Source organism: Euprymna scolopes, chromosome 7 (assembly GCF_053919585.1).
Source record: "Euprymna scolopes isolate OS-2025 chromosome 7, ASM5391958v1, whole genome shotgun sequence".
NCBI lineage: Eukaryota > Metazoa > Mollusca > Cephalopoda > Sepiida > Sepiolidae > Euprymna > Euprymna scolopes.
Window position 1 is genome coordinate 60,777,092 of NC_136488.1, and position 13,017 is coordinate 60,790,108.

General features: G+C 30.7%; 2 protein-coding genes across 3 annotated transcripts in view; one reads left to right on the top strand and one right to left on the bottom strand.

The window, feature by feature from the left end:
- Positions 1 to 13,017, bottom strand: part of LOC145279760 (uncharacterized) — a 58,676-nt gene that overhangs the window by 44,544 nt on the left and 1,115 nt on the right. The window lies entirely within an intron of this gene.
- The window catches only part of LOC145279759 (chitotriosidase-1-like), a 271,718-nt gene that overhangs the window by 2,619 nt on the left and 256,082 nt on the right, over positions 1 to 13,017 (top strand). The window lies entirely within an intron of this gene.

The window sequence follows — 13,017 nt, forward strand, 5'->3', positions numbered from 1 at the left end:
CTGTGGTGTTCCCTGGAAACTAAGTGACCACAAGTCTCACCAGATTTCCAGTACTCTCTACCTCTTTGGATAACATTTGAAAATGAATTTGCGTTATCACAACAGCCGCTTACCATTGATTTCTCGCTGGCATCGACCATTGGTCTCTACTGGAATTTGAGTAGCAATAAGCCCCCCCTACAAGGTTCCAGTTCCTTTCGCACTTGTCCAGCGGAGGTCTGGTCAGTGCTCTCTCCTCGACCTTTCCATCCTCCTTGAACCTTTTCGGCTATCACTCTTTATTATTATTATTATTATTATTATTATTATTATTATTATTATTATTATTATTATTATTATTATTATTATTATTTGTATACACTATGGGTTCTCCCACATGTCATCATCAGAGATTACTTACTGACTTCAACCGGTGGTGTTCCCTGGAGTCTGGGTGACAACAAGTCTACCCAAATTTCTAGTACTCTCCGTCTCGTTCGATAAATTTTGTAAATTAGTTTGTGTTATCTCAACAGATGTTTACAATTGACTTATCGCTGGCAATTGCTATCGGTTTTCACTGGAATTTTGCACTCATTTAATGGAGGTCTGGGTAGTGCTTTCTCTCCACGAGCTTTAAGTTTTCTTTGACCCTTTCACGGCCATTTGGTAGTTGCGCCAGTCGATGACGACATTACAATTTTTGCTTTTTTAAAAGTTACAATTTCCAGGTTATTATTATTATTATTATTATTATTATTATTATTATTATTATTATTATTATTATTATTATTGGTGTTGTTGTTGTTCTTGTTCTTGTTCTTCTTGTTTTTATTATTCATGTATATTGAACATGATGTTATGAAAATTGTAACATTTTCTACGTTCATTACTTTCATCTCGTAATCTTAATTATACTTTCTTTTGTCAAATATTGGCCGAATATTACCTTTCTGAACGTTTATTTCATGTTTCCACTTGAATGAGGACTTCATCTCCTAAACGAATAAAAACTAAATCTCAAATAAAATAATAACCTTTAAAATGTCATTGAAAATGGAGATATTTCATGTGCAGAAATACATTGCATTAAAAATACAATTGCTTCAGAAAGGACACAGATTACTAACTTTTCTAACACCTACGCACAACCTTACAAAACACACACCAACTCCCGCACACATAATACATACGCATATATATTATAACATGCACTTTCATCATGTTCACGTTCTATAATTGGTAATCATCGTTACATACATACATACATACATACATACATACATACATACATACATACATACATACATACATTAAAAAAGGCTTCGTTCAGTCTTGACAGTCTATGGATACCCACGGTAAGGGTTCCGGCAGGTGAAATTTTTGTGGCAAGAATAGCGCAATCTCCAACCACACCTCTCCTGAGTCATATTGTTGAATAACAGTGACAAGTGGACGTTCAGGACGACTGGGAACAATGCCGAAATAAGCCGAGATATACATACCTACATACATACATACATAGTATTGGGACGATTAATAGGAATCAGAATCGGGAATCGGAAAAATAGGAACTTTTGGGGGTATCGGAATCGAAAAAAAAATGTGCATATTTTCCGATACCAAAAACGATTCCTTTGATTGCCTTTTTTCTTTGATTTTGTTTAAAACAAAATCTTTCACTGCTGGTAGTTATAATAAAATAATCAATATTTATTAATTTTAAATTACCAGTAAAACTAAAACAGGTATGCTTTTACATTTCAGATAATATGTGCACATTTAACATGTGTTTTTAGGGTAATCAGGAAAAAACAACAACTTCATAGTAAAATATTTAGAGATTTATAAAATATCGGAATCGGAATCAGAATCGGTTATTATATCGGAATCTGGAAAAATATTGGAATCGTCCCATCACTTACTCATTTTTCTTCCCTTAATAATTATTATAATGATACGGGTATCTTCTCAATAATAGTTTTTATGGGGCCATTTAAAAAAAAAATCCCACCATTTTGCAGTTTGATAAACGCAGTCTAATTTTCGTATATGTTACTGCATATATTTTGTATGTGAAGGTCATATTATGGTTACTGGACTCATACCTGCAATTAATTACACACTTATACACACACTTATCCTCGAATGTGTTAAGTGCCTCTGTGCATGGGTTTATTAGGATAACCTGGCATGAGGATCCTTTCCTTTTACAAATAATCCTGACCAAATATTCAAGATAACATGGTATTCAGAGCCCAAATAAGACCACTCAGTATGGCTAACCCACATTGGCTTATATGAGGAATAGTGCGCCTTCGACAAGTAGCTGCCTCAAGTAACAGCATTAAGCTGGATACTACACAAAACCAGATGAAGTTTTATCCTGGAATCATGTAAGACCAACAGACTATGAAAAAGATATAACAGAGTTACCCAACCATAAACTATTGCAACGCCGTTACCACATGTACATTTAGTGCATTGACGAAACAATTATTATGATTTAATAAGTATTGAATTTTTTAAACATTTATAAAACCGTTTACTTATATAAACGTTGTCTATAATATACTGAAATATTCTTGCACTTACACTCATCCATACAATTATGATTGTTGATAGTCGGTTCATTTTGATCCTCAAAGAATGACGTATTTTTCAAACCTCTCATGTCATTTGGCATAATGTATGCAATTCTCCATAAACAGTATATACATTTCCTTTAATTTCAATAACTTCAACCTCTAAATCATTTCTGCAAACCTGCGACTTAACTTTCAAGATTTAGTACAAGTAATTCCTTCGCACTGCAGACCTGCATGTTCTGTGATTGCTTCAGAACGTTGTGATAAAATGTTTAGTTGTACGTGCTTTTTTTTCTTTTTTAAAATTTACAAAACAAAATCAACGTTAAACTTTCGATTCTACAAGTATACTAACTGTTTGTCTCTCATCATTTGACATTAAGGCGCATTTTATTTTCGCCCGAATATTTCTGATATTTTCACAAAAATAATCTTCTCATTATATTGTAATTCCGGTTCTAACACAACACCAAATCTCATCATTTAGTTATGGAGAAATCCTTACAGACTGAGGAAATTTTATTTTTTGTCCCAGTAATTCTGTTTGTTCTCTCTGTATGTACGTATATGTTCGGACGAAGATTACTTTAAAAGAAGCCTTGCCATTGGCCAGTGGAAACATTCACCCGTAGGAGGAAATAACAAACAATCTGATAGTTAAGCTAGCATGACTAGACACCACGTGTATATATAAACACATTCGGTTACACAAATTCCATGCATTTTAACCTGATGATTTTCTACGGGTATGAAACGCAGGAGCCTATGTAGAGTTTTATTGCCATAAATATATTTTCATAACTTACTATATGTACATTTATATATACCTAGCCTAACCGGAAGGCCAGTCAATCGAAAAGAGGGGACGACTTAAAAAATATCAGCGAAAAAATCGACTCCTCTTTGTAGAGTAAAGAAATTAATGTATTTAGCCAATTTTGTTATATTTTTCGTCCGAAGGGTCAAGCTTGAAAATAACACCGATCAAAAGTTTTTGCGTGACATACATACATACGTTTAAACAGAAAGGTGAGATGTATATTATATACTAGCCTGGATGTCCGGCGTTGCCCGGGGGTTTTAAGGTGTGTGTTGAGCAAAAAAAAAAACGTGTTACTAGGTAGGCAGGCAGGCTCGAACCTGTACCGCGAAGGAGGAAACGTGAAAAAAAAGTGACTCGTGAACTGCTGCTCTTATCGTCAAACCGGAAGTGGCGTGGGTTCAAATGAAAGCTAGACAATCGAAATAAAGCGACAACTTTCGAAAATATCGGCGTAAAAAGCGACTCCCCCTGCAGAAAAGTACCCAATTGATGGTGAAGGAATTAATGTTTTAAGCCAATTTTTCGATATTTGTCACCCAAAGGGTCGAGCTTCGAAAATGATACCAATCTCGTGAAAATCCGTCGCCTCTTTCGAAAGTTTTTGCGAGACATACATACATACATACATACATGATGATTGCAACGTCTTGTCAGACGAGTGCCACTCCCTCAGACACTTAAAGTCCATGAGCCTAAATGCCTGAGGAAGTATCTATACAAAGATGATGTTACAGAGTCTTAGCTTTGTACTAAGTCTCTCTCTCGGTTCAAAATGTTGAGATCCAGCAACAAGCAAGAGCAAGATAGCCAGCAACAAATCAAACTGCAGACCAGCTTCATGCGAGTACTGGTCTCCCGCTTTATGGCTTTTTAAACTAGAGATTTGCTTCTCCTAGAAAGGTTGCCTTCACCACGGCTTACGGGAGCCCTCTCCACCCCAACACATATATACATACACACAAATATACACGGTGCTAGTTAGCCGTTGACCCCGAAAAAGGGTTCATTCGCCCTTTGAAATGTCTTGTTTTTAATCCTTCGGGGAGACTAGCCACCCTCCTCACCAAGCAAGTCTGGTGGGGGAACCAGTTTAGTCGCCGGTGACCCGACCATGAGGCAGGTAGTACTGGGTTACATGGTACCCGTAGCATATGACATGACCTGACCATACATACATACATACATACATACATACATACATACATACATTTAAACAGACAGGCGAGATTTATATTATAGATTATTATTAATTTAATTTCACGAATAAACTAGGATATTGTTTTAAATTCCGGTATTTCATTATCCTTCAATATAATTTTGAACGAAGAAAGAATTGACCATAGAAAAAAAAATGAACCCTTTCTGGTACAAATATCGTTAAACATGAAAAAAAAAATACAGATTCTGTTGTTAAGCGATGGATATTTCGTCTATTTACAAACAACATGCAAGTAGAACGTCAGATATTGTAGATATTGACTAATGTTCCGGATCAGAATTTCAAGGTAAGTCAACTTCTCCACAGACGAAAAAATTATATCTAGCCAAACCTAAGTTTAAAAGAAGCTCTACTATGAAGACATAAACACGTTTGAAGGAATAACAAAGCCCTGATTGGTTAGCTTACTAGACTAAGCACCACGTGTGTATATAAAAACAACCGGTAATATGAATTATATGTATTTTGGCATTTTCGCCCGACAATTTTCTGAGGGGATGAAACGCAGACGCCTCTATGTAGCTTAATTGCCATGAGCGATGTTTCATAACTTATATATATATATATATATATATATATATATATATTTTTTTTTTGGACGTAAAACAAACTTATGTATAGATTTAAATAAAATATGCGGAAATTTCTCGAGAGCCCTTTCGGCTATCATCTCTTCAGAAAAAAATCGATAGCAAGCAATACAATATTATTCGCGAAAATGAAGAGCACTAAGGGGAAACAACGCGTTATTTCTTTGGGGAACTTTGACCCCCCCCCCTTTTTCCTTCGTTTTTTTCCATCATTGTGCTAATATTTAGTCACTTTTAAACGCCATATATACAGATTATAATCTTTCTTTTAATCGTTTTTTTTTATTCTTGGCACATCTGAATTCCCCTTAGTGCTATTCATTTTCGCCAATAATATTGTTTTGCTTCTGTGAATTTTTTTCCTGAAGAGATGATAGCCGAAAAAGCTGCCGAGAAATTTCGCATATTTTAATATTGTATTTAAATCTCTGTCTCTGTCTCTGTCTGTGTGTGTATCTTTCTTTCTCTCTCTCTCTTTCTCTCTCTCTCTCTCTCTGTATATATATATATATACATATTTATATGTATATATGTGTGTGTGTGTGTGTGTGTGTAGTCTCTGTGTTTGTGTGTGTGTGTGTTTAATTAATATTTGTGCTTAGCTATAAGTTTGTTTTGTGTTCATTAAGAATGATCAATGTGTCTAAGTAGAACAGACCTTCCAATAACATTACTTTTACCTTTGTTCAGATCTGACATTGTAATCGTTTCGACCATCGAGCCATTTGCAAATATGAGAAATATACCGTATATATGCTTACGTTACATTAAGCTTTCAAGATTGTTCACTTTCTAGGGGAAGAACTTTGCTTGATAGCAACTGTTGTGTTTTCATCATGGTTATCTCCCCTTTAATGAAACAAATATGTGTGTCTGTGCGTATCCGATGCAGTGGTAGTGGTTAGGGTTACCGACGCTTCGGGGGAATTGCTTCACATTCACTGATATCATCCAGATGTTTTCCCTCCAGCTATGAGTGAAATAGTAAGGTAGATTAGAGTCTCAAACTTGAGCAATTAATCTCGAAGATGTAGAACTCTGATATGACACCTACGATCAAGTAGGTCTCTGAAGCGTGGCACACATTGTTCCGAAGAACAACCATAATTTATTTTGAGAGAGCGATTCGTGCTTTTCAGAATGAGAAATCCCCTAAAAATAAATGAATGTTTAAACACGTCGTGTGATTATTTCAAATTCAAATTTCACCTTAAAACCGTTGGCTGGCTAATTGGTATGTGCGTATGTTCTTTTTGTGTGTTATTATTTTGCTTACGCGTGTTCACTTAAAACAAGGTATATTGTCACTAAAGTGTCAGAATCTACTGTAACAGAGCTCAGATTTGAGGAGGAGCAGCTTCGGTGAGGAGTTGATCGGTAAGATATTTTTTTACATTACATTTAAATTTCTGAATGTATATATAGTCTAGGAAATAGATAACGTTGATGGAAATGTAATCGATTGGGAAGAATTTGTCAGATTGTTGACCTCCACAATGAAATGGTCAGGTTTCACTGCTAGTCGAGTGGGTTAAGACACGGCCCTCCGTAATATTTAGATGACCCAAACATTAAATTATATAACCTGCTGTGTTTGGTCCTGTGAATCTGGTCATGTATCCCAAGAAAACAACCGGAAGTAGATAAAGTCTAATGACAACCGTTTTCGGGGATTTAGAAGAGACGCCAACAAACGAGAATAAAAGGCCAAAAATTCAAATATATAACAAATTAATGTTACTAAAAGCAAGATATATTACTCTTCTACCTACCTGTTTAAAGTTTTCTGTTTGAACGAATCTAAAGCTTTTATTTAGTTCGAAAAGAGAACTTGTGTCGAGTTACAAAATCGGAACGATAAGTACCGGCAAAAATAACTGAAAAAAAACCGGACCCCTTAGCTTTCTAAAAAAGTATTTCATAATAATTTTTTTTAGTTTACGTTTCAATTTTGCTTGTGTTTGAAAGATAACATGTTTAATATTTAAAAGGAAAGCATACATATTTACGTATTAAAAATTACAGTGTCAAATGTTCGTACGTGAAAGAATAGTATTGAAAGATAACGTGTTTAATCTTTAAAAAGAAAAGAATACATATTTACGTATTAAAAATTACAGTGTCAAATGTTCGTACGTGAAAGAATAGTATTGAAAGATAACGTGTTTAATCTTTAAAAAGAAAAGAATACATATTTACGTATTAAAAATTACAGTGTCAAATGTTCGTGCATGAAAGAATAGCATTGAAAGATAACGTGTTTAATCTTTAAAAGGAAAAGAATACATATTTACGTATTAAAAATTACAGTGTCAAATGTTCGTGTATGAAAGAATAGTATTGAAAGATAACGTGTTTAATCTTTAAAAGGAAAAGAATACATATTTACGTATTAAAAATTACAGTGTCAAATGTTCGTACGTGAAAGAATAGTATTGAAAGATAACGTGTTTAATCTTTAAAAGGAAAAGAATACATATTTACGTATTAAAAATTACAGTGTCAAATGTTCGTGCATGAAAGAATAGCATTGAAAGATAACGTGTTTAATCTTTAAAAAGAAAAGAATACATATTTACGTATTAAAAATTACAGTGTCAAATGTTCGTGCATGAAAGAATAGTATTGAAAGATAACGTGTTTAATCTTTAAAAAGAAAAGAATACATATTTACGTATTAAAAATTACAGTGTCAAATGTTCGTGCATGAAAGAATAGTATTGAAAGATAACGTGTTTAATCTTTAAAAGGAAAAGAATACATATTTACGTATTAAAAATTACAGTGTCAAATGTTCGTGCATGAAAGAATAGCATTGAAAGATAACGTGTTTAATCTTTAAAAAGAAAAGAATACATATTTACGTATTAAAAATTACAGTGTCAAATGTTCGTGCATGAAAGAATAGTATTGAAAGATAACGTGTTTAATCTTTAAAAGGAAAAGAATACATATTTACGTATTAAAAATTACAGTGTCAAATGTTCGTACGTGAAAGAATAGTATTGAAAGATAACGTGTTTAATCTTTAAAAAGAAAAGAATACATATTTACGTATTAAAAATTACAGTGTCAAATGTTCGTGCATGAAAGAATAGCATTGAAAGATAACGTGTTTAATCTTTAAAAGGAAAAGAATACATATTTACGTATTAAAAATTACAGTGTCAAATGTTCGTGCATGAAAGAATAGTATTGAAAGATAACGTGTTTAATCTTTAAAAGGAAAAGAATACATATTTACGTATTAAAAATTACAGTGTCAAATGTTCGTGCATGAAAGAATAGTATTGAAAGATAACGTGTTTAATCTTTAAAAGGAAAAGAATACATATTTACGTATTAAAAATTACAGTGTCAAATGTTCGTGCATGAAAGAATAGTATTGAAAGATAACGTGTTTAATCTTTAAAAAGAAAAGAATACATATTTACGTATTAAAAATTACAGTGTCAAATGTTCGTGCATGAAAGAATAGCATTGAAAGATAACGTGTTTAATCTTTAAAAGGAAAAGAATACATATTTACGTATTAAAAATTACAGTGTCAAATGTTCGTGCATGAAAGAATAGTATTGAAAGATAACGTCTTTAATCTTTAAAAGGAAAAGAATACATATTTACGTATTAAAAATTACAGTGTCAAATGTTCGTGCATGAAAGAATAGTATTGAAAGATAACGTGTTTAATCTTTAAAAAGAAAAGAATACATATTTACGTATTAAAAATTACAGTGTCAAATGTTCGTGCATGAAAGAATAGCATTGAAAGATAACGTGTTTAATCTTTAAAAGGAAAAGAATACATATTTACGTATTAAAAATTACAGTGTCAAATGTTCGTGCATGAAAGAATAGTATTGAAAGATAACGTGTTTAATCTTTAAAAGGAAAAGAATACATAGTTACGTATTAAAAATTACAGTGTCAAATGTTCGTGCATGAAAGAATAGTATTGAAAGATAACGTGTTTAATCTTTAAAAAGAAAAGAATACATATTTACGTATTAAAAATTACAGTGTCAAATGTTCGTGCATGAAAGAATAGCATTGAAAGATAACGTGTTTAATCTTTAAAAAGAAAAGAATACATATTTACGTATTAAAAATTACAGCGTCAAATGTTCGTGCATGAAAGAATAGTATTGAAAGATAACGTGTTTAATCTTTAAAAGGAAAAGAATACATATTTACGTATTAAAAATTACAGTGTCAAATGTTCGTACGTGAAAGAATAGTATTGAAAGATAACGTGTTTAATCTTTAAAAAGAAAAGAATACATATTTACGTATTAAAAATTACAGTGTCAAATGTTCGTGCATGAAAGAATAGCATTGAAAGATAACGTGTTTAATCTTTAAAAGGAAAGAATACATATTTACGTATTAAAAATTACAGTGTCAAATGTTCGTACGTGAAAGAATAGTATTGAAAGATAACGTGTTTAATCTTTAAAAGGAAAGAATACATATTTACGTATTAAAAATTACAGTGTCAAATATTCGTACGTGAAAGAATAGTATTGAAAGATAACGTGTTTAATCTTTAAAAGGAAAGAATACATATTTACGTATTAAAAATTAGAGTGTCAAATGTTCGTACGTGAAAGAATAGTATTGAAAGATAACGTGTTTAATCTTTAAAAAGAAAAGAATACATATTTACGTATTAAAAATTACAGTGTCAAATGTTCGTACGTGAAAGAATAGCATTGAAAGATAACGTGTTTAATCTTTAAAAAGAAAAGAATACATATTTACGTATTAAAAATTACAGTGTCAAATGTTCGTGCATGAAAGAATAGCATTGAAAGATAACGTGTTTAATCTTTAAAAGGAAAAGAATACATATTTACGTATTAAAAATTACAGTGTCAAATGTTCGTACGTGAAAGAATAGTATTGAAAGATAACGTGTTTAATCTTTAAAAGGAAAAGAATACATATTTACGTATTAAAAATTACAGTGTCAAATGTTCGTACGTGAAAGAATAGTATTGAAAGATAACGTGTTTAATCTTTAAAAAGAAAAGAATACATATTTACGTATTAAAAATTACAGTGTCAAATGTTCGTACGTGAAAGAATAGTATTGAAAGATAACGTGTTTAATCTTTAAAAGGAAAAGAATACATATTTACGTATTAAAAATTACAGTGTCAAATGTTCGTGTATGAAAGAATAGTATTGAAAGATAACGTGTTTAATCTTTAAAAGGAAAAGAATACATATTTACGTATTAAAAATTACAGTGTCAAATATTCGTACGTGAAAGAATAGTATTGAAAGATAACGTGTTTAATCTTTAAAAAGAAAAGAATACATATTTACGTATTAAAAATTAGAGTGTCAAATGTTCGTGCATGAAAGAATAGTATTGAAAGATAACGTGTTTAATCTTTAAAAGGAAAAGAATACATATTTACGAATTAAAAATTACAGTGTCAAATGTTCGTGCATGAAAGAATAGCATTGAAAGATAACGTGTTTAATCTTTAAAAGGAAAAGAATACATATTTACGTATTAAAAATTACAGTGTCAAATGTTCGTACGTGAAAGAATAGTATTGAAAGATAACGTGTTTAATCTTTAAAAGGAAAAGAATACATATTTACGTATTAAAAATTACAGTGTCAAATGTTCGTACGTGAAAGAATAGTATTGAAAGATAACGTGTTTAATCTTTAAAAGGAAAGAATACATATTTACGTATTAAAAATTACAGTGTCAAATGTTCGTACGTGAAAGAATAGTATTGAAAGATAACGTGTTTAATCTTTAAAGGAAAGAATACATATTTACGTATTAAAAATTACAGTGTCAAATATTCGTACGTGAAAGAATAGTATTGAAAGATAACGTGTTTAATCTTTAAAAGGAAAGAATACATATTTACGTATTAAAAATTAGAGTGTAAAATGTTCGTACGTGAAAGAATAGTATTGAAAGATAACGTGTTTAATCTTTAAAAGGAAAGAATACATATTTACGTATTAAAAATTACAGTGTCAAATGTTCGTACGTGAAAGAATAGCATTGAAAGATAACGTGTTTAATCTTTAAAAGGAAAGAATACATATTTACGTATTAAAAATTACAGTGTCAAATGTTCGTACGTGAAAGAATAGCATTGAAAGATAACGTGTTTTATCTTTAAAAAGAAAAGCATACATATTTACGTATTAAAAATTACAGTGTCAAATGTTCGTACGTGAAAGAATAGCATTGAAAGATAACGTGTTTAATCTTTAAAAAGAAAAGAATACATATTTACGTATAAAAAGTTACAGTGTCAAATGTTCGTGCATGAAAGAATAGTATTGAAAGATAACGTGTTTAATCTTTAAAAGGAAAGAATACATATTTACGTATTAAAAATTAGAGTGTAAAATGTTCGTACGTGAAAGAATAGTATTGAAAGATAACGTGTTTAATCTTTAAAAGGAAAGAATACATATTTACGTATTAAAAATTAGAGTGTCAAATGTTCGTACGTGAAAGAATAGTATTGAAAGATAACGTGTTTAATCTTTAAAAGGAAAGAATACATATTTACGTATTAAAAATTAGAGTGTCAAATGTTCGTACGTGAAAGAATAGTATTGAAAGATAACGTGTTTAATCTTTAAAAGGAAAGAATACATATTTACGTATTAAAAATTAGAGTGTCAAATGTTCGTACGTGAAAGAATAGTATTGAAAGATAACGTGTTTAATCTTTAAAAGGAAAGAATACATATTTACGTATTAAAAATTAGAGTGTCAAATGTTCGTACGTGAAAGAATAGTATTGAAAGATAACGTGTTTAATCTTTAAAAGGAAAGAATACATATTTACGTATTAAAAATTAGAGTGTCAAATGTTCGTACGTGAAAGAATAGTATTGAAAGATAACATGTTTAATCTTTAAAAGGAAAGAATACATATTTACGTATTAAAAATTACAGTGTCAAATGTTCGTACGTGAAAGAATAGTATTGAAAGATAACGTGTTTAATCTTTAAAAAGAAAAGAATACATATTTACGTATTAAAAATTACAGTGCCAAATGTTCGTACGTGAAAGAATAGTATTGAAAGATAACGTGTTTAATCTTTAAAAGGAAAGAATACATATTTACGTATTAAAAATTAGAGTGTCAAATGTTCGTACGTGAAAGAATAGTATTGAAAGATAACGTGTTTAATCTTTAAAAGGAAAGCATACATATTTACGTATTAAAAATTACAGTGTCAAATGTTCGTGCGTGAAAGAATAGCATTGAAAGATAACGTGTTTAATCTTTAAAAGGAAAAGAATACATATTTACGTATGAAAAAATTACAGTGCCAAATGTTCGTACGTGAAAGAATAGCATTGAAAGATAACGTGTTTAATCTTTAAAAAGAAAAGCATACATATTTACGTATTAAAAATTACAGTGTCAAATGTTCGTACGTGAAAGAATAGTATTGAAAGATAACGTGTTTAATCTTTAAAAGGAAAGAATACATATTTACGTATGAAAAAAATACAGTGTCAAATATTCGTACGTGAAAGAATAGCATTGAAAGATAACGTGTTTAATCTTTAAAAGGAAAGAATACATATTTACGTATTAAAAATCACAGTGTCAAATATTCGTGCATGAAAGAATAGCATTGAAAGATAACGTGTTTAATCTTTAAAAAGAAAAGAATACATATTTACGTATTAAAAATTACAGTGTCAAATGTTCGTACGTGAAAGAATAGTATTGAAAGATAACGTGTTTAATCTTTAAAAAGAAAAGAATACATATTTACGTATTAAAAATTAGAGTGTCAAATGTTCGTAC